This window comes from Sciurus vulgaris, assembly GCF_902686455.1.
Source record: "Sciurus vulgaris genome assembly, chromosome: 8".
NCBI classification, from domain to species: domain Eukaryota; kingdom Metazoa; phylum Chordata; class Mammalia; order Rodentia; family Sciuridae; genus Sciurus; species Sciurus vulgaris.
Window position 1 is genome coordinate 57,546,280 of NC_136468.1, and position 24,317 is coordinate 57,570,596.

The 24,317-nt window shown below is 34.1% G+C and overlaps 1 protein-coding gene across 1 annotated transcript in view; it reads left to right on the forward strand.

Moving 5' to 3' along the window:
• Window positions 1–24,317, forward strand: part of SEMA3D (semaphorin 3D) — a 194,159-nt gene that overhangs the window by 11,603 nt on the left and 158,239 nt on the right. Inside the window, exon 2 of the mRNA XM_079151830.1 lies at window positions 17,591–17,686. The gene's annotated coding sequence lies outside the window, so the exon portion shown is untranslated. The remainder of the gene's footprint in view (window positions 1–17,590; window positions 17,687–24,317) is intronic.

A 24,317-nucleotide genomic window follows, 5' to 3' on the forward strand; every position in this document is an offset into this window, starting at 1 on the left:
AAGTTGAAAGCCAACCTCAGCCAGCAACAAGGCACTAAGCAACTCAGTGAGACCCTGCCTCTAAATAAAACACAAAATAGGACTGGGGAAGTGGCTCTGTGGTCAAGTGCCCCTGATTCCTGGTTGTTCCCCACCAAAAAAAAAAAAAAAATCCAATGTGGTTAACATAATTCAAGATTCATGTTAGGTTTATTTTGTATTATTTTTGTTTCTTTAAAATAATTCATTCCTTGTCTTTGGATTTTACTTTATTATTTTAGAGAAGTATTTATCAGCCTACTGGCTTGTCTCTCCATAGGAATTTTGGTAAATGAGATAAATTATATTAATTCTCTAACTATTTGTCCCTTTGCAAATGATTACTTTTAGATGCTAGTGAGGGTACCTGTCAGGTTCATTATTGGTTTTCTGTATAATTTCAGGGTTACTAAACATAAGGTTGATATGGATGGAGGAAACAATTCTTGTTCCAGATTTGTAGCCCAGGACTAAAGACAGGGAAGGTGAGAAAATACTGGAGCTATTAAATGAGCTCTTATTTGGAGGCCCTTATAATTCTTGGGTTATCTCTGCCTGCTCCTTCTCTTGCTCCATCATGGTTGCTCTCTCTCCTTCTACTACTAACTTCTGTTTGTCCCTAGTTTTGTTCTCTTTCTCTCTAAAGACCACCCTTACTGACTTGTTAACTTTCCCCATTTTACTTATTATTCATATGGGGAACACACGGAAGTCATAACCCTGACCTCTTCCCTGCTCCTTATGCTCTTTTAAGGTAGGCCCTAGAATGCATCAGTTGATCCTCAACTAACCAGCAGTTTAAGTTCATGGTCCCACTGCTTGCCTTCTGCAATGGTTGTGATTTTGTATTTACATCATATTTTGGTGGAAAGGGAGTGAATTTTGGAGTCACAATCACAATTCTTCTCTCCGTTATTCTATCCTCAATTTATTATTTGAGAAATATTGGGAAGTAAGTTAGTTCTATAAGCTTATATATTGAGATAAGGTTAACAATAATCTTATTTCCAAATCATATGTGAGTTTTAAATGAGACTGTATAAATAATCTGTCCCAGTACTTGACACCATTGTTATTTAATAAATCAACACTAGTAGTTTTCTTTCTTTGTGTGTGTGTGTGTGTGTGTGTGTGTGTGTGTGTGTGTGTGTTTTACTGGTTGCATAGGTCTTGATATATACACATAATTTGAATTTTATTCCATAGATGATAGGAAGCCACTGAAAGCTTTAGAACTAGGAAGTAACCCAAGAATTAGTACTTTAGGAAGATGAACCTAGGAATGATTTTCAAGGACACTGATTGAGAGCCTTTTCATAGATGTGTTAAGGACTAGGCAAATGCAGTATTGATGGAAATAGAAAAGAAGGGTATATGAAAAATTCATCAGACTATTTGTATGCTATTTGTATATTTCATGATTTTTCCTACTGCATGTTCAAATCTTTATCATGCTAAGGGAGAAATCTCTACTCAACCTGAAATAGAGTTGTTTTATTTTCCTCTCAGAACCTAGATGTGTTAACTTTCAAATTTCTTTATTGATGTTAGAATTTTTGAGATGGCTATGTACAGTTTCTAAAATTCACAATGGAACCAATGGTATCTTCCTACATATACTTAAGGTCTGAGGTTAGACTGGATTTCAGCAGTATAGAGAATACCTCATGGATTTTTTACCTGCTAAAGGAAAATGACCATTGCAGTTGACTAGTATAATCTTCAGATACTGAGGATGGAGAGTCTGTGTAAATAACAACTTCAGGTCATATCTTGGAACTAGAAATGGACATTAATAACACACTACACGTTTACTTTGTGAAATAAAATAATGAATACTTATTTTGTTGTTGTATATGTTTACCATTTCAGTTCCAGAATTACTTACACTGTTCATCTTAAATGGAATTCTATCTTTTCTCTCTGTATTCTAATATCTTGGTATCTTATTTTTCAAAAGCCAATTCAATTCTCACTTTCTCCATCAGCATTCCAATTCAGAAAACATATATCCCAAATTTTGTCAAACAAACACCTTTAAATAAATCATTTTAATTTTAAACTATTTTATATGCAAATTTTAAAAAACTATTCTCTTTGACACCTAGCATAACAATGAATACTTACTGATTTATAGTTGAAATTGAAAAAAACTAAATCTAACTAGAGTTTTGAAAGCTGAAACTAAGATCATGAGCCATGTGTAGCATTAGCAAAATATTATTTGGTTTAAGTAAATAATGATAGATTCTGCAGCACTTCTTTTTCTATATTGGTTAGAAATAATCAGGAAGTCTTAGAATGATTATCCCTTTCTCAATCAAAGACATCTAAAATATGTCTTCTAGTTTATAGTATTGTTTTAATTTAAAGGCTTGCTTTCTTTTCCTTTTTCATTCCAGTGCTGGGTATAAAATCCAGGGTTGTGCAGATTATAGGCAAGTACTTTACCCACTGAGCCACCACCCTCTGCCCTTTTTGAATTTCTAAAAATGTGTTATTACAAGATGAACATATTAGTATCTTTACCCATAAACTAGTAAGCCTTGAGAATTTCCTGAGGACTGTGTTTTACCTCCTTGTTATCAGGTCATTTTTGCTTTAGGTTATCTACATTCAAAAGAATGTTAAGAGCAAAAAATACTGAGTGAAAGTAACAGACAATCTTTTTATGTCTACAAAACTGTTCCTAAAGTTCAATTTTATAGTCTAAATAAATTGAATTATTGCATCTCCAAGAAAGAACTTTAGAATTCCTCCAGCAATGCACATTTTGTTAAAACTTGTTTAACATAACTAGAATGGGGGAGTTCTGTCTCTTTACTTGTTTTGTTTAATTCTAGTGTTGGAAATAATTGGTATATAGGCCTGATAAACTGTCAAGCTAAGGATACCTGTTTGGTAATCTTTCTAATTAAAAATAATAATAATAATAAAATAATTTTTGTTTAATGTTTCTCATGGCTTCATGGTATTTCGGACTTAAAAAAAAAAAAAAAAAACTAGAGAGAATGCCCAGGCCAATTTCTTAATTTTACAAAAGGAACTGGGGGTGAGCTGATATAAATTCTTTCTCCCTTCCCTTTTACCACTCTCCATTCTTCCTTCCTTCCTTCCTTAAACATGAAAGGACAACTTTTCTAAATTAAGAGCAGTGCTGAGTGTTCAGAGAGGAATAGCCCCAGGCCTGAGCAATTCATGATCCGTATCCTAAGACACTAGTTTTAGTGTGCTCAGAAACACACAGAGAAATCACAGAACTGAAATATGACTGAAGTTTCTTCATGCCTGTGAGGATGAACTTTCTGCTGCTTAACATATTGACAAAGTGTCCATCTTGATTGCCACCTTAACACTATGGTACCAATAAATACATGGTAGATTTCTCTCTTGAGAGTGTTGAATGATTTTCATATAGGATGAACATCTCTGAAATGTCCTTTGTGAGGAGCTCTCTGACTTAGGACGCTCAGGAATATTCTTTCAGACAACTGGAAAGTGTGAAGTTGTTGATTTGCTCTCTTTGCCTTTTGTGAGTAGCCTCTGATTTGCATCACATCATTTGCAGAAACTTTTTCATGCACAATACTAAAACTAGTGATAGGTTTGATTGAAGACAACTTGCAGTCATACTAGTTTGGAAAGAGAGGCTTCGGAGTTAGCTATTTCAAAATTAAAGCAGAAATATACCACAGTTAAATATTGATTAAAATTTAAGTAGAATCTATTAAATATTGCTTATATAATTTTTTTCTGAGTACCTGTGGAAAGGATGAGGTTCTCTTGGAACTGGGGTCTGACTATCACCCCACACCCTAAAAAGAATAAGCAATACATAGATAATATGCACAGAGGTGCACTCTTTGCCACATATTTTTTGTTGCTTTTAATAAGAACCACAGTTGATTATCACTTCTGCTATTAGACCATAAGAAATGTTAAATGATCTCAAGTTGTTCAATTATAACAGAGGTTTAGTGCAAAATAAATGACTTCTCTAAAAATATTATGGTATAAGATGCAGCTATTGGCCTTTTCATCAGAACTCTTTGTCTATAGGAGCTATAGATTTCTCTAAAATGTTGCCACTTTCATTTCTCATCTGGGTGTGAACAAAGTAAAAGATAATATTTTATACTATCATGCTTTCTTGATGTGGTCACATTTAATAATAGAAATGAAAGAAACATTTCCCAATATAATAATCATAATTCTGCCAGGAAGCAGATGTGCAGTCTTATTTTTCTTTTAAATAATTTATTTATTTATTGCACTATATCTTTCAGTTGTGATATTTTCCCGTAGAGGGAAATTCCATCCTTCCTGGAATAATAATCCCCCAAATTTCAAATATACTTTTTGAACTGATGAGTTAATAGAAAAATACACTCTTCCTTCTTGTATGCATTGGTCTTTTTATTGTTTTCCATGAGTAGACTTTGAGTACTTATAATGCTTCTTAAGGATAATTCTGTTGTATCAAAATAATAAGTCAAGGAATTTTAGGGGAAAGTTCCATGCTTATGAATATAGAAACAAATAGATTTCCAAATATAGCATCAGCTTCATAGAAAATGATATCACTCAAAGATCAAAATAAACAATATCTCAACCATCTATCTACCTCTCATTTCTTGTCTTCATTCCCACAGAAATGCTTTATGTCTTCATCAGAACATCTGCAATCTTGACGTTCTTTGCATTTCCAGAGATACTTAGCTTCACTTCATTTCTGCAGCAAGGCCTCTGGATCAGGCATTATAAGCAAAACTTTCAGCTTTGTATAACCTTGAATCTCTTTATGTAGTTCATGTAGCTTTCTACAAAATGATGCATAATCTCATTTGACTTTAGGACCAGCAGGTGGGTTTTAGGTCACCAGTGTCTAATGAAGTAACTGCTGGTTCGCCAGCTGCCATTGCCAGTGGATATTTATCTAGTCCAATTCATTTGTGTTGAATTTTGGACATTTTCTTCATCTAAATTCTGAAAAAAGAAACCCGAAAATTTATATGCACATTCACAATGCTTATACACCATCATTCAGAGAATAGTTCTCATCAGTTGCTTTGACCATAATCCATTGTAGCCTCCTATATAAAACCTTCAGCTCTTGTTTCCTTATCAACCTTCATATTCTTTCAGGTTTTCCAAAGCAAAATTTCCAAAATAAAACCAGACTTTCCTTTGTATTATATTCTTAACCTACTTTACTTATTTTTGTGTCCACTTTGTATTCACTAATTTGAATTGTACACATCGGTCAGTCATCTCTAGAGCAACATAGAGCAGGTGCCTAGTCAACTTGGGTTTCTATCCCAGTTCTGTCACTCACCAGCTTGTAGCCTGAACAACTTGCTTCATCTCTCTGCTTTAATTTCAACAACAGTAAAATGGAACTAATGACACTATTAGCTACTAGGTTACTGTGTGGATTAAATGAGTTAATGCCTATTAACTATTCAAAATAGTGTGTGGTCCTTAGTCATCCCCATGTAAATGTTAGCTACTATTATTATCACTTTCCTTTGCTCTCTATTTTCAGTTAGTTCAACAAATTTTCTTAACTTTTCTCTCCATTATCACTGCCAACACTGCGATTCAAATCTTCATGATCTTTTGCCTACTCTATTTTAACTGTCTTCTAACTCATATTCTTGTTCACATTTTGTAACAAGCCCCAACCAATTCCACACATTGTGTTCCATAATCTGTTTCTTTGTTAGGAAAACTTCATTTGGCAAGATCAAGGTCTTATAGAAAGTTATATAATTTAAGCAAAACTACAAATTAAAATATTATGTCTATATACATATATATATGTGTTACCATTTAGATATGAGGTGTCCCTCAAAAGCTCATGTGTGAGACAATGCAAATAAGTTTAGAGGGGAAATTATTAGGTTATGAGAGCTTTAGCCCAAACAGTGAATTAATGCCCTGAGAGGGATTAACTGAGTGGTAACTGAAGACAGGTAGGGTGTGGCTGGAGGAGGTGGAGCACTGGAGCAAGACTTTTGAGTATATATTTTGTCCCTGGGGAATGTATTCTCTTTCTGCTTCCTAGTTGCCATGTCCTGAGCCACTGTCCTCTGCCACATTCTTCTACCGTGATGTTCTACCTCACCTTGGGCCCCAGAGAGTGGAGTTGGCTATTTACTGAGACCTTTGAAACTGTGAGCTTCAAAACAAACTTTTCTCCCCTCTAAAATTGTTTTCGTCAGGTCTTTAAGTTGCAGCAGTGAAAAAGCAGACTAAAGCAGTATGTCTGTATGAATATGTACATGAATATACATATGTGCATAGGTATATGTAAACTAATAGAGGAAAATAAAAGTGAAAACAACCTCATTGTAAGTGAATTGGATACCCATGGTTATTAAGCCTGCTTATGTCATTAACCATCTTCTTGGCACCTTCCTCTGTTGACTAAAACAATTTTGTGGAAGCCCATAATATACTTGAGCATATATTAATATAATTTTGTTAGAAAGACCATATATTCTTTTAAAGTTTGTGACCAGTGTGCCTCTTCCCTTATTTCTTTAAAAAAAACAAACAAACAAACAAAAAAAAAAAAAACATTTTTTTCCAAATATTTCTCTTAGAATCTGGCCTTTGCAAAAATTTTCAGTGTTCAGGATATATGAATATTTTTCTGTACCATATCCCTTCTCCATGAATGGGGATTCCTTATACCACACATTTGCTCCAATTTTTTATTAGAGAAGTCAGGAATAGTTGAAGTCCCTTTTTGTTTAAAGGAATAGGCTAAAATGGGCTTAAAAAGATATATGATAGACTCCTTAAAAATTGTCTTACATGTGCATCAGGTTATTGAAAAATAACAGATGAAACTATTGCAGGTAAGGCATGACTTCCTCCCACGAATGTGGTCCCAAAAAAGGGACTGCCTTGTTTGAACAGTGTGGACATTTACTCCCTACACAAGTCATGGCAGAATCCAGTGTAAACACCTTGCCTTGTCTTGACTGGGCTATAATCTAACTTTGCAGTTTGTCCATGCTTATCTTAGCCACATGAAACTATGACATCACTTCTTTTCTCATGCCTTATCTTATATGTCTCTTGAAACATGATGCAACCTCAGACTCTAGCTTAAATGATTTCCACTATGGAATTTTCTTTGCTTTTACTCCATTCCCTTCCCATGTCAGTCAAGAGGGATTTTTTTTTTATTTGTTCTTTTTATTTATACATGACAGTAGAATGTATTTTGACATATCATACATACATTGAGTATAACTTCCCATTTTTGTGGTTGTACATGATGTGGAGTTATACCAGTAGTGTATTCATGTAAGAGCATAAGAAAGTTATGTCCAATTCATTCTACTGTCTCTCCTATTCCCATCCCACTCTCCCTTCCCTCATTCTCCTTTGTCTAATCCAGTGAACTTCTATTCTCCCCTGCCAACTCATGTTGTGTGTCAGCATCTGCATATCAGGGAGAACATTAGGCCTTTGGTTTTTTGGGGATTGGCCTATATCACTTAGCATGATAGTCTCCAGCTTCCTCCATGTACTGGCAAATGCCATAATTTCATTCTTCTTTAGAATTAAGAATTTTGTATTTTTATTATTCCATTCATATTTTATATCTCTTGTATAGAACTTACATTCTGCCTAAGTTTTGGCTTTCTATATACGTATTTTTTTCCTAAGTTCATTATCTCCCCTGTAAAAGACTGCTTTTTATTTGCTAACTACAAATACAATGGAGTTGAATCTTAGGTTCTAAGTTCTAAAGTCAATATTTTAATTTAAAATTTCATATTTCTAAAGTTATCATGAAAAGATACTAAAGCAATACAGAAAATGTATTATGCATTATTTATGTGCCACTTAGGAGCTGACATTCAGCTTCTCAATAAAGCATAACACTGAAAGTTTTCCTTCTATATTGTATCAAGTCATTTTCTTCACTTCAGCAGGAGATGACATAACTGGCTTGGATTTAGAGACTGTGTGCCTGAAAAACTCCATGTGTCTTTAAACATGAAAATCAAACACAGCTTGGGAAGATGCTCAGACTACGAGAACTGAGAATGAATAAAGAAATTTCATTTTCTTTTCCAAATAATTATTTTTTAAAAAATAGGTCATCCAGAGGCTGAGTGTATAGCTCAGGGGTAGAGCACTTGCCTAACATGTGTAAGGTCCTGGAACCATCCCCAGAACTACAAAGAAATAAAACATTGGTGATTCCCAAATTCTGTCTTCATGACTTTCAAGAAATTTCATTATCCCAAGTTTCCCAAGTTTAGATAAATAAATACATAGATATATTCTAATATAGATGCACTTTTGGGTTTTTAAATTAAAGAGCTTAAATAACTTTTTAAAATCCAGGATGATGGGTCATCTAATAATGAAATGATGTCACAGCTCAGTTCAATTTATTTTTCAGTGAATATTTTACCATGGTTAAAAGAGCAGACCTTTGCTCAGTGTTTCATTCAAATATATATTCTGTTGCTGAATGACCACAAGACCTGAAGTACTAGCTTAACTTCTCTGCACATCAATTTTATCCCAAGCTAATGGAGATTAAGTAGAGTATCTATGTTTGGGAGTCTGAAATGAGATGTGTAGGGTTAGCCTCATAGCACTCAAAAAGGTTGGTTATTAATGGTATTATTGATTGTTCCATTTACAAATTAAATATTTATGACTGATAGTGAAAGTTTAAACCTTCCTTGTTAGGAGGGGAGGCTGTGTCTTTACTCAATTCAGTTTATATTTGGAAGATGGAAGGAATTACTTTACAGCTTTTGAAAGAGCATTGAGACATGAAATGCTTGGTTATTTATTTGATTCAGGACTGAAACACTTGGCTAGTTGAATTCTGGGAAGGAGAAGACGGGAGCGTTGAATGATTGAAGATGGATTTCTGAATTGGGCCTTTCAGGAATAAGGAGCTCCTTTGCCCATTTTCCATGAATTTGCATTTTTCATAGTAAATTGCCTTGGATTAGATACATTTTAAGTAACATCTCTTCTTTTATTCATCACTTTTTTAAAATGCAGCCTTAAGTATCCTAATTCTTTCTCACTCTCCTTTTATCCTTTCTGATTTATTTGAAAATTTTTCTGTCATGCTTACCTTTTTTTCTCAGATCCCATTTCTGATCTTTGAGGTATTATAAATACTATCATGATTTTGGAAATTTAGCTTACATTTCACTATTCACTCTTCGACAAGCACTATGTTCTCAGATTACAAGCATTTTCTTACTGAATTTCTCTTGATTTACTTGTGGTGGGAAATAGTATAGAAACTGAGGCATAGAGGGATTAAATAACTTGCTCAAGTCTCCTCCTGGAACATGGACCCAGACAGTTTGATTTTAGAGCTTAAGCTATCAACTGCTATACAAGCATTAAACTCCATAAAACTCCATAAAAACTTTCATGGAGTTTTTAAAGGCTGCCTCTTTTGCCTTTTGTGTGTTTTTCCAGTTTTCTTATACAGTTTAGGTTTCTGTACATTTTTTAAAAATGTTTTACTTATCTTTCCCTTTGTTTAAAAATTGAAGTCAATAGTTGAAAATGCACTGCCCTTCCCTCTCCTACTGTTCTTCACCATACATACCATAGCTTTCTTTTTCTTTGCCACTGGCTTGCTGCTTTGGATGTCCTCAGTCTGCAAACCTCTGCTCTCTGACATTCAGTCTCTGACTCAGTTCCTTTACTTCTGTCTTCCAAGAAGCCTGAACATTTTAAATGCTATTTTCCTTTCAGTCAGTTCCAAGATGATGTTTGCCTCTGCTAAGTATTTCCTCTCAGCTACTGGAACCTTCTGTTCTTCAGATTGCTCCTCGGTGCATTTGGGAAGATGCTGCCAAGTATCTTTTTGCACATATGCTTGTTTTTTAGCACCTGGAAACTTGACAGAGCTTCCATTCTTTTTCCACATTCTTCCTCAGGTTTTGCCCCACCCTCATGGAACACCTCAGTTGCAGTACTTTCCCTCTCCTTTGCAGTTCCACCCAGCTGCACTTTCAGAGTGTCCCCTGGCTCCGAATGCTTAAATGACCTGAAACTTTGAATATGAGATGTCACTGTGAAAAGACAGGTCATTATCCAAAAACAAATGCCTGCATATTCTGGAAACTCAAGCAACTAAGTTTTGTTATTTATCTGGTCTACTTCATCTGCTTCTTTTTTTCTTCTTTAAAAATAATTATGCTTTTAGGATTCCCAAGAAAGTCATAATGAGGAAGGACAGTTTCACTCTATAATCACTATTTTGTTAACTTAAAGTGTTAATTGATACTGGAATTGAGTACCTTAATCATGTAAGAAACACAGAGCAGCCAGAGACTGTTCAGTAGTCAGAAGATATATATCTTTGTTGTTGCTGAATCTTCTTGTTGACCTGACTTTTGCTTCTCCATAACTTATTTGATTCTTAGCTTAGTTATTTGCAAAATGGAGGATGAATACTACCTAACTACAAAGGTGAGGTTCAAATGAAATATAAAGCACGCGTATGTTTTACAAATTGGAAACAGATACACCACAGGCCCAAATTATTATTACATTGACTCTCAAAGCTCAGAGATGAAAGTTTGTCAAGAAAATTGTAAAATGAAAATGAGTACAATCTCCAACTATATCAGTGTAAGGATTTCATTTATTCAGAGTTTTCTGTTGTATATCAGGTGTGTCTTAAAATATTAAAAACTGAACATTGGGTTTTAATATTTCTATGTGGCACCATGAATATTTGTGGTTGTACGAAGGGTGGGTAACCTTTCTGTTTTTTAATGACCCAATTATAATCCAAAAATAATACCTATGTGGGTAGCTCAGTTTCTTCCTATGATGGGATGGATGTTACAGAATGACTCACAGAGAAAACACGCAGCAGCATGTGTTATGGAAGGAGTCCTACCTGGGAATCCTTTGCTTCCTTCTGTAAAGAGCCAGCTCACTCCCACAGGGATGTGATTTCAAGGTTTTATATCTACCCACATGCCTAATTATATAAGTGATTCATTTATATTTAAATATTTTTAAATACCATATTGCAAACCCACATGAAGAATCATTGGAAACCATATTGAAAAAACCTATTTTCTTATTTTATTTAGTTTCTTTCTGGAAACTGTTGCATTGATTTACTATTTCACATCATTAATTAATGAATACCATGGTACGAAAAAAATATTGAGGATAAAAACTAAAAGCTTCCTTTTGAAAATGGAGTTTGAATTGTTAATATGATTTCAGTATTCCCTTTATTGCTTGTATTTTATTCATACCACCAGATTGGTGTCATCTGTTTCCCAGGACAGTGCCTTCTCCCATATCAGGAAAAGAGATTTATCACTTGCATTTTTATACTTCCTTTCCTAATTTTAGCATAGCATTCTTTTCTGCTTTACTGCAAATATTCTCTGTAAACTTCTCCTCCTACTACCAGGTTAAATAATTATTTTTTTCTTCAGAGTATTTTTATCTTTGGCTTGTTCATAGATAGATACTTTGTCCATCAACTTGTTGCTCAGCCAAGCTGTGCTTGTTTACTGCTTTAATCTTTCATCATAAATCAGCTTTCTGTGCATCTTAATCACTATTCTATCATGTCTGTGAACTCCTTCCAACTTCTGTGCACCTTTTGGATAATGAGGTGCTGAGGTTTGAACACCAGATGCAGTCCCACCAGTCCTGTCTAGGAGGGTTCTGTTGCCTCCTGTGCTGCTAGGATGCTTCTTGTTCCCTAAGACTATGCCTGTCTCTGCAGGCAGAGACAAGCGCAGCCCCATAACCCCATTCACTGGCAGATGCCTTCTGGCTAATTCCTTTTCCAGAGTGGAAATCTCAATTTCCATTTCTCTTTGTCTCATGTGTTCTTTATTGCTTCTATTTTATTCATCCTGCCTGATTCTGATCTAATTCAGTTGATTATTCCCTTTTTTAAATCTTGGTCTGGGTCAGTATCTTCCCAGTCCTACAATTTCACACTAATGATAATGGCAATCTCTCCCTCTCTGATTGCATATATGTATATCTGGTTACCATATCAACTTCTCTCACATCTTCCTGGAACACATATTGCCTTACCTTTATCTTCTTTATCAAAGTAGTACAAAGTTTGACATTATGCTGTTAAACTTGAAAACTGAATTTTATCAAAGTTGCTCAGATACTTGAACTAAAAATTGTTTTAGTATTGCTGTTTGCAGAAATATAAAATAACAGTTCTATTTTTATTCATAAATTATATAGTTTGGAAACAAATGTGCTAGGCATGACATTCCTGGAATAGGTACAATATAAATCATGGCCTGTGTTTCTCGAATACTAGTCGGTCATTCTTTCTTTCTTCCTTCACTCCCTTCTTTTCTGTCTCTCCTGCTTTCTCCTCCAGTCACATAATGGTGACCAAAATCCTCCCACCTTCAGGTTGTAGGAGGGAAATATATCAGCTGTGTCCTCAGTCCTACTGTCAAAGTGATTAACCTTGTGGCTGCAGTGAATTACATACATTCTATCACTTGTGTTCTCGTTCCTGACAAGAATTGGTTTTACAGTATGATGATTAAATAATAATTAAATATTAGTTAATTAATTCATAAGATTAAATGAGAATTAATGATTAAATAATACTGTGCCTGTAATCCCAGCAGCTCCGGAGGCTGAGGCAGGAGCATCTGTAGTTCAAAGCCAACCTCAGCAACAGGGAAGTGGCTGAACAATTCAGTGAGACCCTGTCTCTAAATAAAATACAAAATAGGGCTGAGGATGTGACTCAGTGGTTGAGTGCCCCTGAGTTCAATCACCAGTACCAAAAACAAAAAACAAAAAAAAAAAACCAAAAATTAACACAAAGAATAAGACCATCTTTATTCTCAAATTAGAAAAATAGTGAGAAATTGAACCAAAATAAAGTTATGGACCACATTGAGGGGACCTTGAAACCTTGGAGAGCTTGTCTCTCAGGTGTGTAAAAAAACAAATGGCGCCCAGTTGCTTCCCACATTAATTTATTAAAACATTTTATCAGAGTATGAATGCAGTTTGTGTATGACTAGGGATCTGAAGTGAAGGAACATGGAAAAGAGCTAGGGAAATAGTCTAATAATCCAGGAATTAGGTGGTAAAGACGGATAAGCTTTAGAAGCTGGAGAAAATTTGAGTCTGTCTGGCACTAAAGACTGGGATCCAACTTCAAAATCTGTGGCTGGTCAAGAGGGGTTAGATTGAGTTCTACCACCTGGAGTGTTTTCATAGGAAATCCAGCTTCCTCACCATCCCTCTGTGACTTTCTGAAATAGGATGTTTGGAGATGATGGCCTGGCAAGTGAAATTTCAATAGTCCCTTCATTTGATTCATATACTTATATGTGGTTATGAAATTTTTAGCTGGAAGAGCAGTAATTGTCAAAATAAGTGGACATTAGGGTCAAGGATAAGTAGTAGGAAAAGAAAGGAACGCCAAAGAGGTTCAGAGATGAGAGGGTGGACTCCAGCAGGGCAAGATCTAAAGCTGAGCTGAGGGTAAGGACAGGGAGGAGGTCACATGGCACGTGGGGTCAGCTCAGTGGGTGAGAAGCTGTGGAAGAATGAAGTACAGCATTGTGATAGAACTAGGGATTCTGAGCTTGTGATCCTAGCAGAATAGAAAACACTCTGAAACACAAACCAGGGGGCTGTAGGTGGCTGGAGTGCAAAGTGAAGGACTGATGGTCATCGGGCAGTGGAGCTACATCTCTGGCCAACAAAGCCTTGGTTGGTTTGTTTTGTTTTCCCCAAAACATTGGCTGGAGAATGTGCAGCATGTTCAGCTGTAAATTTTTAAAATTTACTTATAATTCATAGAAAATGAAAGTGAAAAGACGAGGGAAGGTCATCTTGGAAGGCATGCAAAAGGCTCAAACATCAAAATATTAGAGTGAACACCCTTTAGAAAATCTACACAGGGCACAGGTGAGGGTGAGGTTGTGGAGAAAAGGCACATAGAACATTTAAGAGGGAGCTGTTTAGGAATGCCAAATTGTTTACATATTCAAAAGCATTCTGGAACTTAGCTTCCTTTGGGGAAATGAATCACAAATCTTTCTGTTAATAATTTTAAGATAACCAGTAATATTCTGTATATTGTGCCATAATTTTAACATTAATATCAAAATTGTTACCTTTTTAAATATTGCTAATATAATTTATTTGAATGCCATATTTTTAGTATTGACTTCCTTTATCTGTTTGAACAAATGAGCATGAATTTTTAATCTTATGAAAAGAAGAAATAGAGTAAAAAGGCATATCTTTTTTTAAAAAATTTAACTAAAAAAGTAGACTGTGTGGAGGATAATAAGACTTTCTACATTTCAATGTGGCATTCAGTCTTGAAACACATCAGCCTCTGTACAGTGACCTAGTGTGCTCATCTTTATAAAGAATAAAGTAGACTATTATGCAGACGTACTTCCATTTATGAAACCTTAGTGCCAAGTGTTAATGGCATCGTTATTCCAGACAAAGTGTGTTTGGAACTATTGCTTTTTATGTTTCTTGTGGGAATTTCCATAAAGTAACTGCAGTCTACAAGATATTCACATGACATAGAGATGTAGAGATTTTCTTCTTACTGTGTGTTATACTAATTTTTTTTAATTTGTAAATTAGTTAGTCCTTTGTATAAAGAAAAGTCTATTTTTAACCTTTGCTAACTGTCTTTATATATATGTCCACTATACTGAGTAACTATAGGTCTCTTATAGGTGGTACCTTTGGAAGGAAGTGTAAATAGCATACTAGGAATGGAGCTTACTCTTAAATTAATGTACATTCTTTAAATACTTCAATACTGAATTAGGATATAGTTAAGATCATAGGCCTTTAAGATACTTGTTTTTCTCAAGAGAGTTTTGTGTTTTTTTGGAACGTTATTCTCTGAAGATATAACTTTTCCTTTTAAGTTGGCAGAATCAAGCTCTAGAACTGTGTGAAATGCATAACATTTGGAGACTGCTTTATTATCTTCAGAATCATTTATCTTACAACATAATATTAGATTATATTATAACCTTATTTTGTCTACCTGTAACACATCTGTTTGTATGTGTGCAATATATATACATGCATATACATGTATATACACATGTGTGCATATATGCACATATACACATACACATATACAATAAAAGGGTGATAAAACTACCAATTTTCAGAAGAAAAATTAAAATAATTGAAGAAATATTGGTATATTTGGTTTTAAAAACACATCAAATGTAATAAAGGGAATTGTAAAAGTATGATATAAGTCATATTTTTCATTCACATTTTCAACAGCTCAGCATTTAATTGTTGTTGATTAGGGTGCCACAGTTCTTCATAGAGAACTCAGGACACTTGTTATTTATTTATAGGTGCAAAGATTACCCTGGTAACGTTATTAGATACTTTAATTATTTGCATTCTGTTGAAGAGCTAATGCCCATTCAAAATAAAAGAAAATATTTTTATCTATAAATGTTACATGCCTAAAAGGTAACTAAGCTATGGTTATTTTATCTTTGTTCAAATAATTAGTTTCATAATCACCAAACAAACAAAATAAATCATTCAAAAAGTGTGTTTAATTTACATCATCAGTTAGGCCTTTCACTGACTCTTCCATAACTAAGGATTCAGGTACTCTTGCATATCACTCCCTTGTTGGAAATGCATTAAGTTTCAGTATGACCAATTGTTGCTAGGGAATTAATATATACCCATGGAAAAGAAAACAACTAACCAGTCCATCAGGGAGATCAAAACTGAGACTGTACCTTCAGAAGCACTACTCCAAAGGGAGTTTATAAGCTTCCAGTGACTGAGAGCACAGTAAGATGTGAATTTTATTAATTACTGTTATCTTTCAGTAGTCTGTATTCACATTATAAGAAAGAATAAAAGTATTCGTGTCCTGCTTAAGTGTTATGAAGTATACTGATATTTTCATATTTGAAAAATATTTTAACAAGAGTTTAATGGGGATGTATAGATATGTGATAAAAGAAATATAGAAAAAGGTTGATGGTCGAATCCAGTAGTGGGTATGTGCATGCTTACTGCACACTTTGACTTTACTGTATATGTAAAAATTTTTGTAATACAATTTTGGAAAAATATTTTCATCATAAGAAAGGTTATCACATAATTGTTGAAGGCAGTCAATCTGATAAAACATGAAGGGAGATGCCAGTAATAACATAGTACAACTCCTTATAAGTAAAAAACAAGCTATTCTATATTCTAAAATAAGTACTTTTAAAAATAAGTAAATCTATGCTTTAGCTAAATTCCTTTCAGATTTACACATATATTTTGAAAAAAAGATTTTGCTCTTTTCTCTAGATTACATGTTCAAACCTCATTATTTTTTATGGTTGTCTATTATTTAAGGCTAACCTAAAGTTATCACCTTGTGTTGTATTTTAGTCAATGAGCTTATTCAGTTTTATGGTTCTCTCTGGTGCATTTATAGAGTGTACTTTATATTGCACTTCTAGTCCCTATAACCAAGGAAACAATCTATACTACTGTATTTCAAATCATTGCCATCCTGACCATTACTTCATTTGCTATAAAAATCACAAACTGTGCAAGCGCATTTCATACATGCTTATTTTTTTTAAGTGTTAATAAGTAAATGTCTGTTCAGCCTTGGTGTAGAGAAAGTCACAGACCCCCCACATGGTGGGATTTGTGTGAGGTTTGATGGGATACCAAGAGAGCATTCCCATGAGGCTCTTTTCCATGGGAACTTCCATGCTTTATTCCAACATTTTTATTTTAATGTAAAGGATTACATGTAATGTAAGGATTCTATTGAAAAGTAAATGTTATCACCTGCCATAAATTTTTAATTAATTTAATGTCCCAAACTGTCCTAAGAAAATTTGCAGGGACAGAGTTTAGAGCTTAGGAATTCTCTGCTGTCTGTAACATCTGAATTTGTGTCAGTTCAGCAGGCACAGGAGATTTGGTAGTTTGGAAGTTATACAGTTGGGATCAAGCAATAAGATACTCTGTGCTAAAAACAGAAGTACAAAAGGGTTTCTTTGAAGGTTAATTTTGTGTCAACTTGACTGGGCCATGGTGCCCCGGCATTTGGTCAAACATTGCTCTGCGTATGTCTGTAAGGATTCTTTTGAATGAGACAAATGTTTGAATTGGTAGGGTGATTAAAGTAAATTCCCCTCCCTAATGTAGGAGGGCATCATTCAAGGAGTTCTAAAGAGAACAAAAAGTCTCATCCACCCCCAAGTAGAAGGGAATGTCCTTCTGACTGACCTTTGCGCTCTCTCTCTCTCTCTCTCTCTTTCTCTCTCTCTGTCTCTCTCTGTCTCTCTCTCTCTCTCTCTCTCTCTCTCTCTCTCTGTTCTTTTTTTTTTAACCCCATCCCCATCTCCACCTTTCGAATTGAATTGAAACATCTAATTTTCCTGGTTCTGGAATCTGCGGGCATTCAGAGTAGAACTATATATTGGCTCTCCTGGTTCTCAAGTCTTCAGATTTGGACTGGAACTGCAACATCTGCTCTCCTGTTTTGCAGGCCTTTGTACTAAGACTGGAACCACACTACTGGCTCTCCTGGATCTCCAACTGGGCAACTGCAGATCTTGGGATTCTCATCAGTCTCCATCATCATGTGAGCCAATTCTTTGGAATAAATCTCTCTAGATAGATAGATAATCTATTGGTTCCATTTCTCTGGAAAACTCTGACTAATATAGTCTCTTCTAGATGAGGTGATAGATGGAGGGAATCTCCATGTCAGTTGGCTAAGAGAAACTTTAGATAATCTTTGTCCACTTACTGTGTGTAATGTTTTTTCTAGATATATCGCCAAAAAAAATACTTGAAAAACAAAAGATCATATTGGCTCTGCTACAAAATCTTACTCATGTAAGCAATGGATTAATAATATAAGATCATTATAATGCTTTTGGTCCTGTTGTTCATATACATTAAAATATTGTCAGGTTATAAATTACCTTCAAATATCAATATATGCTTAAAAACGTATTGCTAACTTATAATCTTAGCAATTTTCTTTTAGCATTAAATTATTACTATTTTTAACATCAGTATTGTTGTTTTACTGTTTGCCAGGAATAATAAATAGCTCTCAGTTTACTTTACTGTAATGTTATTCATCTTCTATGCACTTACCCACCTGAGATCATTTTCATTGTTGCCAACTTGTCTTCCACAAACCAGACCTGTAATTGTACTCTGATTATGAACTATTTTTTTTTGAGGCAAGAACAATGATGTCTTTTGATTACTCAAGGATATGATTTGGTGATATGAAGTCAAATTTAATTTATGTCGCTTTCTCTTACTTGTGACTGACAATGATCATTTCACTTGCAACTTGGGCTTATTCTAAGAACCAGGAAAAGGTAATTCAATCATGACTTAAGTACTCACTGTGGTAAAATTTGTCTAACATGTAGGTGAAATGAAACCCAGGATCAAAGATACACACTCTGTGAGCAAATACTATCCTACAAGTAAGTATAGGTGTGAAATTTTAAAAAATAAAGAAGAGATTAAAGTGGCAGTGATAAATAAATCAAAGGGGAAATTGTAAAGTGATTATAAAATCAATGATTATGAAATTTTAAGAAAATGTTCCTTTTCTATATCCAGCCATAGAAACCACAAGATAACTAACCCTTATTAAAGTTAGAAAATTAAGAAAACATCTCAAATCATATGATGTATTTAGAAGAGGTATTGTTTGAAAGCAAATTTTGTGAACTTTTTCATTATTTTGACCAAAGTAAGTTCAGAAAATCTCTCATTATTTTTATAAATACTCTAAAACTTGGGAATTTATAATAGGAATTTAAAGATTTCTTAACATCTTTTGGCAAAATTTAATATAAAATCTTATGCTTCTTTGGAATCTTAAGGTCAATATGATGAACTGAAAAGGAAAATATCAGGGCAAAAACCTGCATTGGTACAAGATACTTTGAAGATATAGAAATTGTATGGTATTCAAATGAACAAAAAATTGCATAGCTATATGATGACTCTCTCTCCTCTCTCTTTCTCTCTGCCTCTCTCTCATCAATTTTGCTGCTCAATTTTAATCAATATAGAAATATATTATTGTGTTACCATTAGCTTCTCTGGTTAAGCAGTATACACTTATACACTTCCTGGAATGGATTTTGAAAATAATCATTGCTGTTTCTTAAGAACATCACTGTTTTTGTTTGCTCCTTTACTTTGCTTTGTTTCTGTTTATTTTTCTTAGCTTGGGATTAGAAAGGATTTCTACACATCATTTATATATGTATAAACTTGGAGAAGTTTTCACAAAGATTTCTAAAGTGGAAAAATAAAATAAGGAAAGAAGACAGACTATACAATACCTAAAAACAGAAACAAACAAACAAAAAAAGAGAATAAATAAATAAAACGAAAAATAAGGAAAGAATGAATGAAAAAAATGAACAATTATCTTGAATAACATCACTTTCTCTATTTAGTTTTCTATAATGTTGCAACAACAATTTCCTTTTTACTTTATTTTATTTGCCTTTCAGTCTCAGTAATATTAGATAACCTGTGTGTGTGTGCGCGTGTGTGTGTGCGCGCGCACGTGCGCACATGTGCACTTCTTTGTTGTGGTACCAGTGCTGTTTAAACATACATGTTTAGCATTTGAAGAAAGTTCCATGTTGATATGAAACTTTTAAATATTATAACCATACTAAACAGTTTTTAAACTTTAAAAACATTGTTTTTTAAAAAGTCATTTTGTTTGTCTCACATTTACAATGAAAAGAATTCAAAAGAAACACTGAATTACACCATTCAGCACTTAGGGGAGTGCATGTAAGGAAAGTGGGCTCTGAACTCTTTCCAGGGGGGCTTAATTGTGGTTCTACAATCAGGACATTGTTGCACCAGGCTTTACCTGGAAGACGTATACATAAACTCAGAACCACAATATAGAAAAGCTCCAGTGACTATAAATGTTTGACCATAAATTCCAGCAAACGCTGGAAAATACAGAAGACTAAAGAAGATATCAATATTAACATTAAGATTTAGAAGGGAAATTGTTAGTATGTTGCATAACACAAAAACTCCTTCAGGTTTGATTTGGTGAGTGATCCTGCTTACAGGGAAATAGTTTAGGTTTTTTTTTTGTTTTGTTTTCTTCCCGAAAAATACTTAGAAAAATCTTGTAAAGAGTTTTCAATTCTTAGTATTTTAGAAGTTCAGTAATTTTTATCACAGTACCATTAGGCCAACAAATAAGTACTAAGAATTTTGATTATTAAACAGTTATAGCCAAACAACTTCATAAATATTTATTTCCTGATAACCTAAATTGAAAAAAAAATGAAATTAATAATTTAATTCATTCTTAAATTATTTACTAATTACTTACTAATAGAGTATGTATATGTGTTGGGCACTTCACCACTTCTCAGACCTTGAAATCAGATTGAGCACTGAGAGCCTCATTTCCTGTTCCACATGGCTATTCAGGAGATACTTCATTTTATCACATCACCTATTGAGACCAACTTCACACAGCTATGATGTCCTGGAAAGGAATGTAGCACTCACTAACGTTGAAACTGTGAAATACCTTGACTGTGGACATGACTCATATGATAGATGTTGAGCCTTGTTGTGTTTACCTTGAATTTTTAAAATATCTCACAGCATGCCAGATGAGTTCACTTATCACTGCAAAATTGCCTTAGCACATAGTTCTGGAATCACAAATTTAGACTTAGATACCGATGTCAATTATAACCCTTGAGTTATCAAATTGAGAAGTCAAAAAGCCTTTGCTACAGGGAAGGTGAGTGGGAAAAAAACCATAAAACTCACAATCTTACCCCTTAATCTTGTTTTTTTGTTGTTGTTGTTGTTTTTGTTTCTTTTTTTTATTTTTTATTTTTTCTCAGTCCAAATATTACAGATACTTCTTAGGATTCACAGAATAATTATAACTTTAGAGAGTTTGTTAGCCTACACAGTGATGGAGCATGGGACCATTAGCTTGAGGCAATTTTAAATAATTTTTTTTTAACTTTGACACAGTATTCTATGATTTGGACTAAATGTTTTTCAAAGGTTCTGACTATACCTTTTCACTCAGGAGAACTACTTGTTTTAACACTCTGTATGAGGTATGTTGGACTGAGAAAAGGCTATGCCTTCTCATGTATAAATCCAAACTGCAAATAACCCTGGAGTGCTCCAAGAACATTTGAGTGCATTTTCCATTTTATCTCATTTTTGCATTTGAGTAACCCAGTTAACTCTATAAATATTGTTTCCTTTTAAAAACAAATACCATATAGAATCAGTTAAGGACTTTAGTGGATTTTATCTAAATTATTAGAATCCAAATATGAGAGTCTTAAACTCCATCTGTTGCTTACTGAATAAACTGTGAGCAACAGTGTCCCCATTGACAGAAGAGAAAACTAAAGCAAGGTATGCTAAAGCTAATAGTCAAGAATATAGACTACCTATTAATGAAAAGGAAAAATATGATGGCAGAGATCTTTTCCTGCATGTTTCAGAGAGGGTTAAGTAATGCTGCTCATTAACAGTGATACTTAATAATATTCTTATGAGTTTAAATTCAAATTTTGACTTACTCATTTTCCCATCAATTCGTTTTTAAAATCCCAGTTTCTTACAACCTACTTTGGTATCAAGTGTCCATACCTTTAAACAGTTGCAGTCATAATCTCTGAATGTGATAACAATTAGCTAGCTGGCTTTAGTAGCAGAGATACTTTAATTTTTATTCAAATTGAAATCATTTATCATCTACTAAACAGTAGGTGATTGAAGGAAAGAAAAATAGCACAAGTACTAGGCAGGTAGGTATATCTGGGACATTGTGCTGACTCTCAGTTGAAAGACTTCTATAAATCTGTAGAGAGATGTAGCAGGGACTTGATCAATGAATGAAAGTGGTTTGGAGTGAGTGGGAAGGGCACTTTACCTATGCTATGAGTCCAGGATTGATTCTGATTATTTCACATTCAACTGCAAGAACAGAAAACAAAAAATTATCTGATAACCTAGCTAACTGAAACAATATTTAGGTAATTGAGACACAGGGGAAAATAAATAACATGTAAATAATATGGTAATAGAAGAAAAATAATAACTAGATTATTTTTCTTTTCATGAAATCTTAATACTTAAATGTAAGAAATAAATGCAGACATAGGTATGTATGTGTTTCCAGATTTCCCTTCTAAATTGATTATATTTTCCATTATTGGCACAATTACTTACCAGTCAGGTAGGTAGTTGTTTTAGTTAGCTATTGCACTGCTATAACCAAAGACTGACAAGAACACTTTTAGAGAAGGAAAAGTTTATTTGGGGGTTTACAGTTTCAAAGTTCTCAGTCCTTAGAAAGTGGACTCCATTCCTCAGGACTCAGATGAGGCAGAGCATCATGGTAGAAGAGTGTGATGGAGGGAAGCAACTCAGGACATGATGATTAGGAAGCAGAGAGAGAGACTCCACTCACTGGATACAAAATATATACCCCAATGGTACACTCCCAGTGTCCACCTCCTTCAACCATACCCCACCTGCCTTCAGTTACCACTAAATTAATTTCCTTCAGAGGATTAATTCACTGAGTGGGTTAAGGCTCTCATAACCCAATCATTTCACCTCTGACTATTCTTGCATTGTTTCATACATGAGATTTTAGGAGACACTTCACATCTAAACTGTAACAGTAGTAGCAAATCCATAGAAATAAATTTAAGAAATGGGATGGTTTTGAAGAGGGATAAAAAATTGCCCTTCTGACTGGACCTGTGACTAAACAATGTCAGTACTGCAGTGCAGTCAGATATACCCTGGCAGACTGGACTGTGCTTCCTTTCCCCTTCACTTTCTTCATACTCATTGCTCTGACAATATTCTTTCTTTTGTTTTTTCTATTCTTGAGGCAGCTCTCTTTAATTGTGCTAGGAGATGTGCCACTCCTTTTAGTTTCACCACAGATTTGCAGCAACCTTGTGTAACCTGCTCCCATACACTGGAGTCTACTGTCTTGTCAATAGAAAGTATCTGGAGACTACTTTGCATTCTTCCACAAAGACATACTTGTGAGACGTCCAGTTCTTGTATCCTACTCTTCTGTTTCTTTTATCTGTGATATCTGCTGTTAGGCCAGGTCCTTTTTTATTTCTTTCAAAAATATGATCATTTCTTTTTTAATCAGTAAAATTGTGTCTTATCTTAAATGCAGAATTGTTAAGTATTTTACAGTATTATAGTAAGTGACACACCATGTGCATATATGCATACACATGCACACAGAGAGCAAGCAAAGAGAAAGTTAGGAAACTCTTAAATTATTATACAAATATAAGGTAGATTGAATTATCTATGTGTACCAATTCATTTTTCTTAAATTTTTGTGTGTTTTGAATATCTTAAAGTTTTGTATTTGAGGAATAAGCATTGGCAATGGCAAGTTTCTCAGATCTTTATACAGTATTTTTGTACCTTTAGAATTCTTAAATAGTCAACAGCATAGAATTAAAATGTCAGATGTTTTTTCTTGTTACATGTTTGGGGATTGCACATGTACCCTCCAGAAATAATCAACTATTAAGGGCACTTCTTTGGTTTGTTTCTCAGAGCCTCACAGGTGTGTTAAGACCTCATAGTTTATATTTGGTTCTATTCTTTCAATCAGTTTCTTTGACTCTTCACAATAAATGAAACCTGTTTTATGTAACAACCATTAGGCCAGTCTGGGAACAAAATAAGGGACACAGAGTAAAAAGTTTCTGTCATCATAATACCTATACTCCAATGGAATAATTCCAAGTTTTAAAATTTGGAAGACAGGTTATTGTCATGCTTCCATATACACTCAATAGTTCAGAGCCTTTGAAATATTCCTGATGAAATGTCAAGAATGATCCTCCTCCTTGCTTCATAAACAAATGCAATTAAACCAAATGAAACACTAATAAATGCCAGGCTAGAATTATGTGTATTACCAAGGTGCTCCAGGATTTCTCAAACTTACTTGTTCTCCTTATTTCAAGTACAGTGGCCATTAAAACCAGATTGATTGGTAATGGCAGTTTCTCCCTTCACTGAATAATTATTCAATGAATTAATATTAACATAGTGCTCAGCCATAAAGAAGAATAATATTATGGCATTTGCAAATAAATGGATGGAATTGGAGAATATCATGCTAAGTGAAATAAGCCAATCCCAAAAAAACTAAAGGC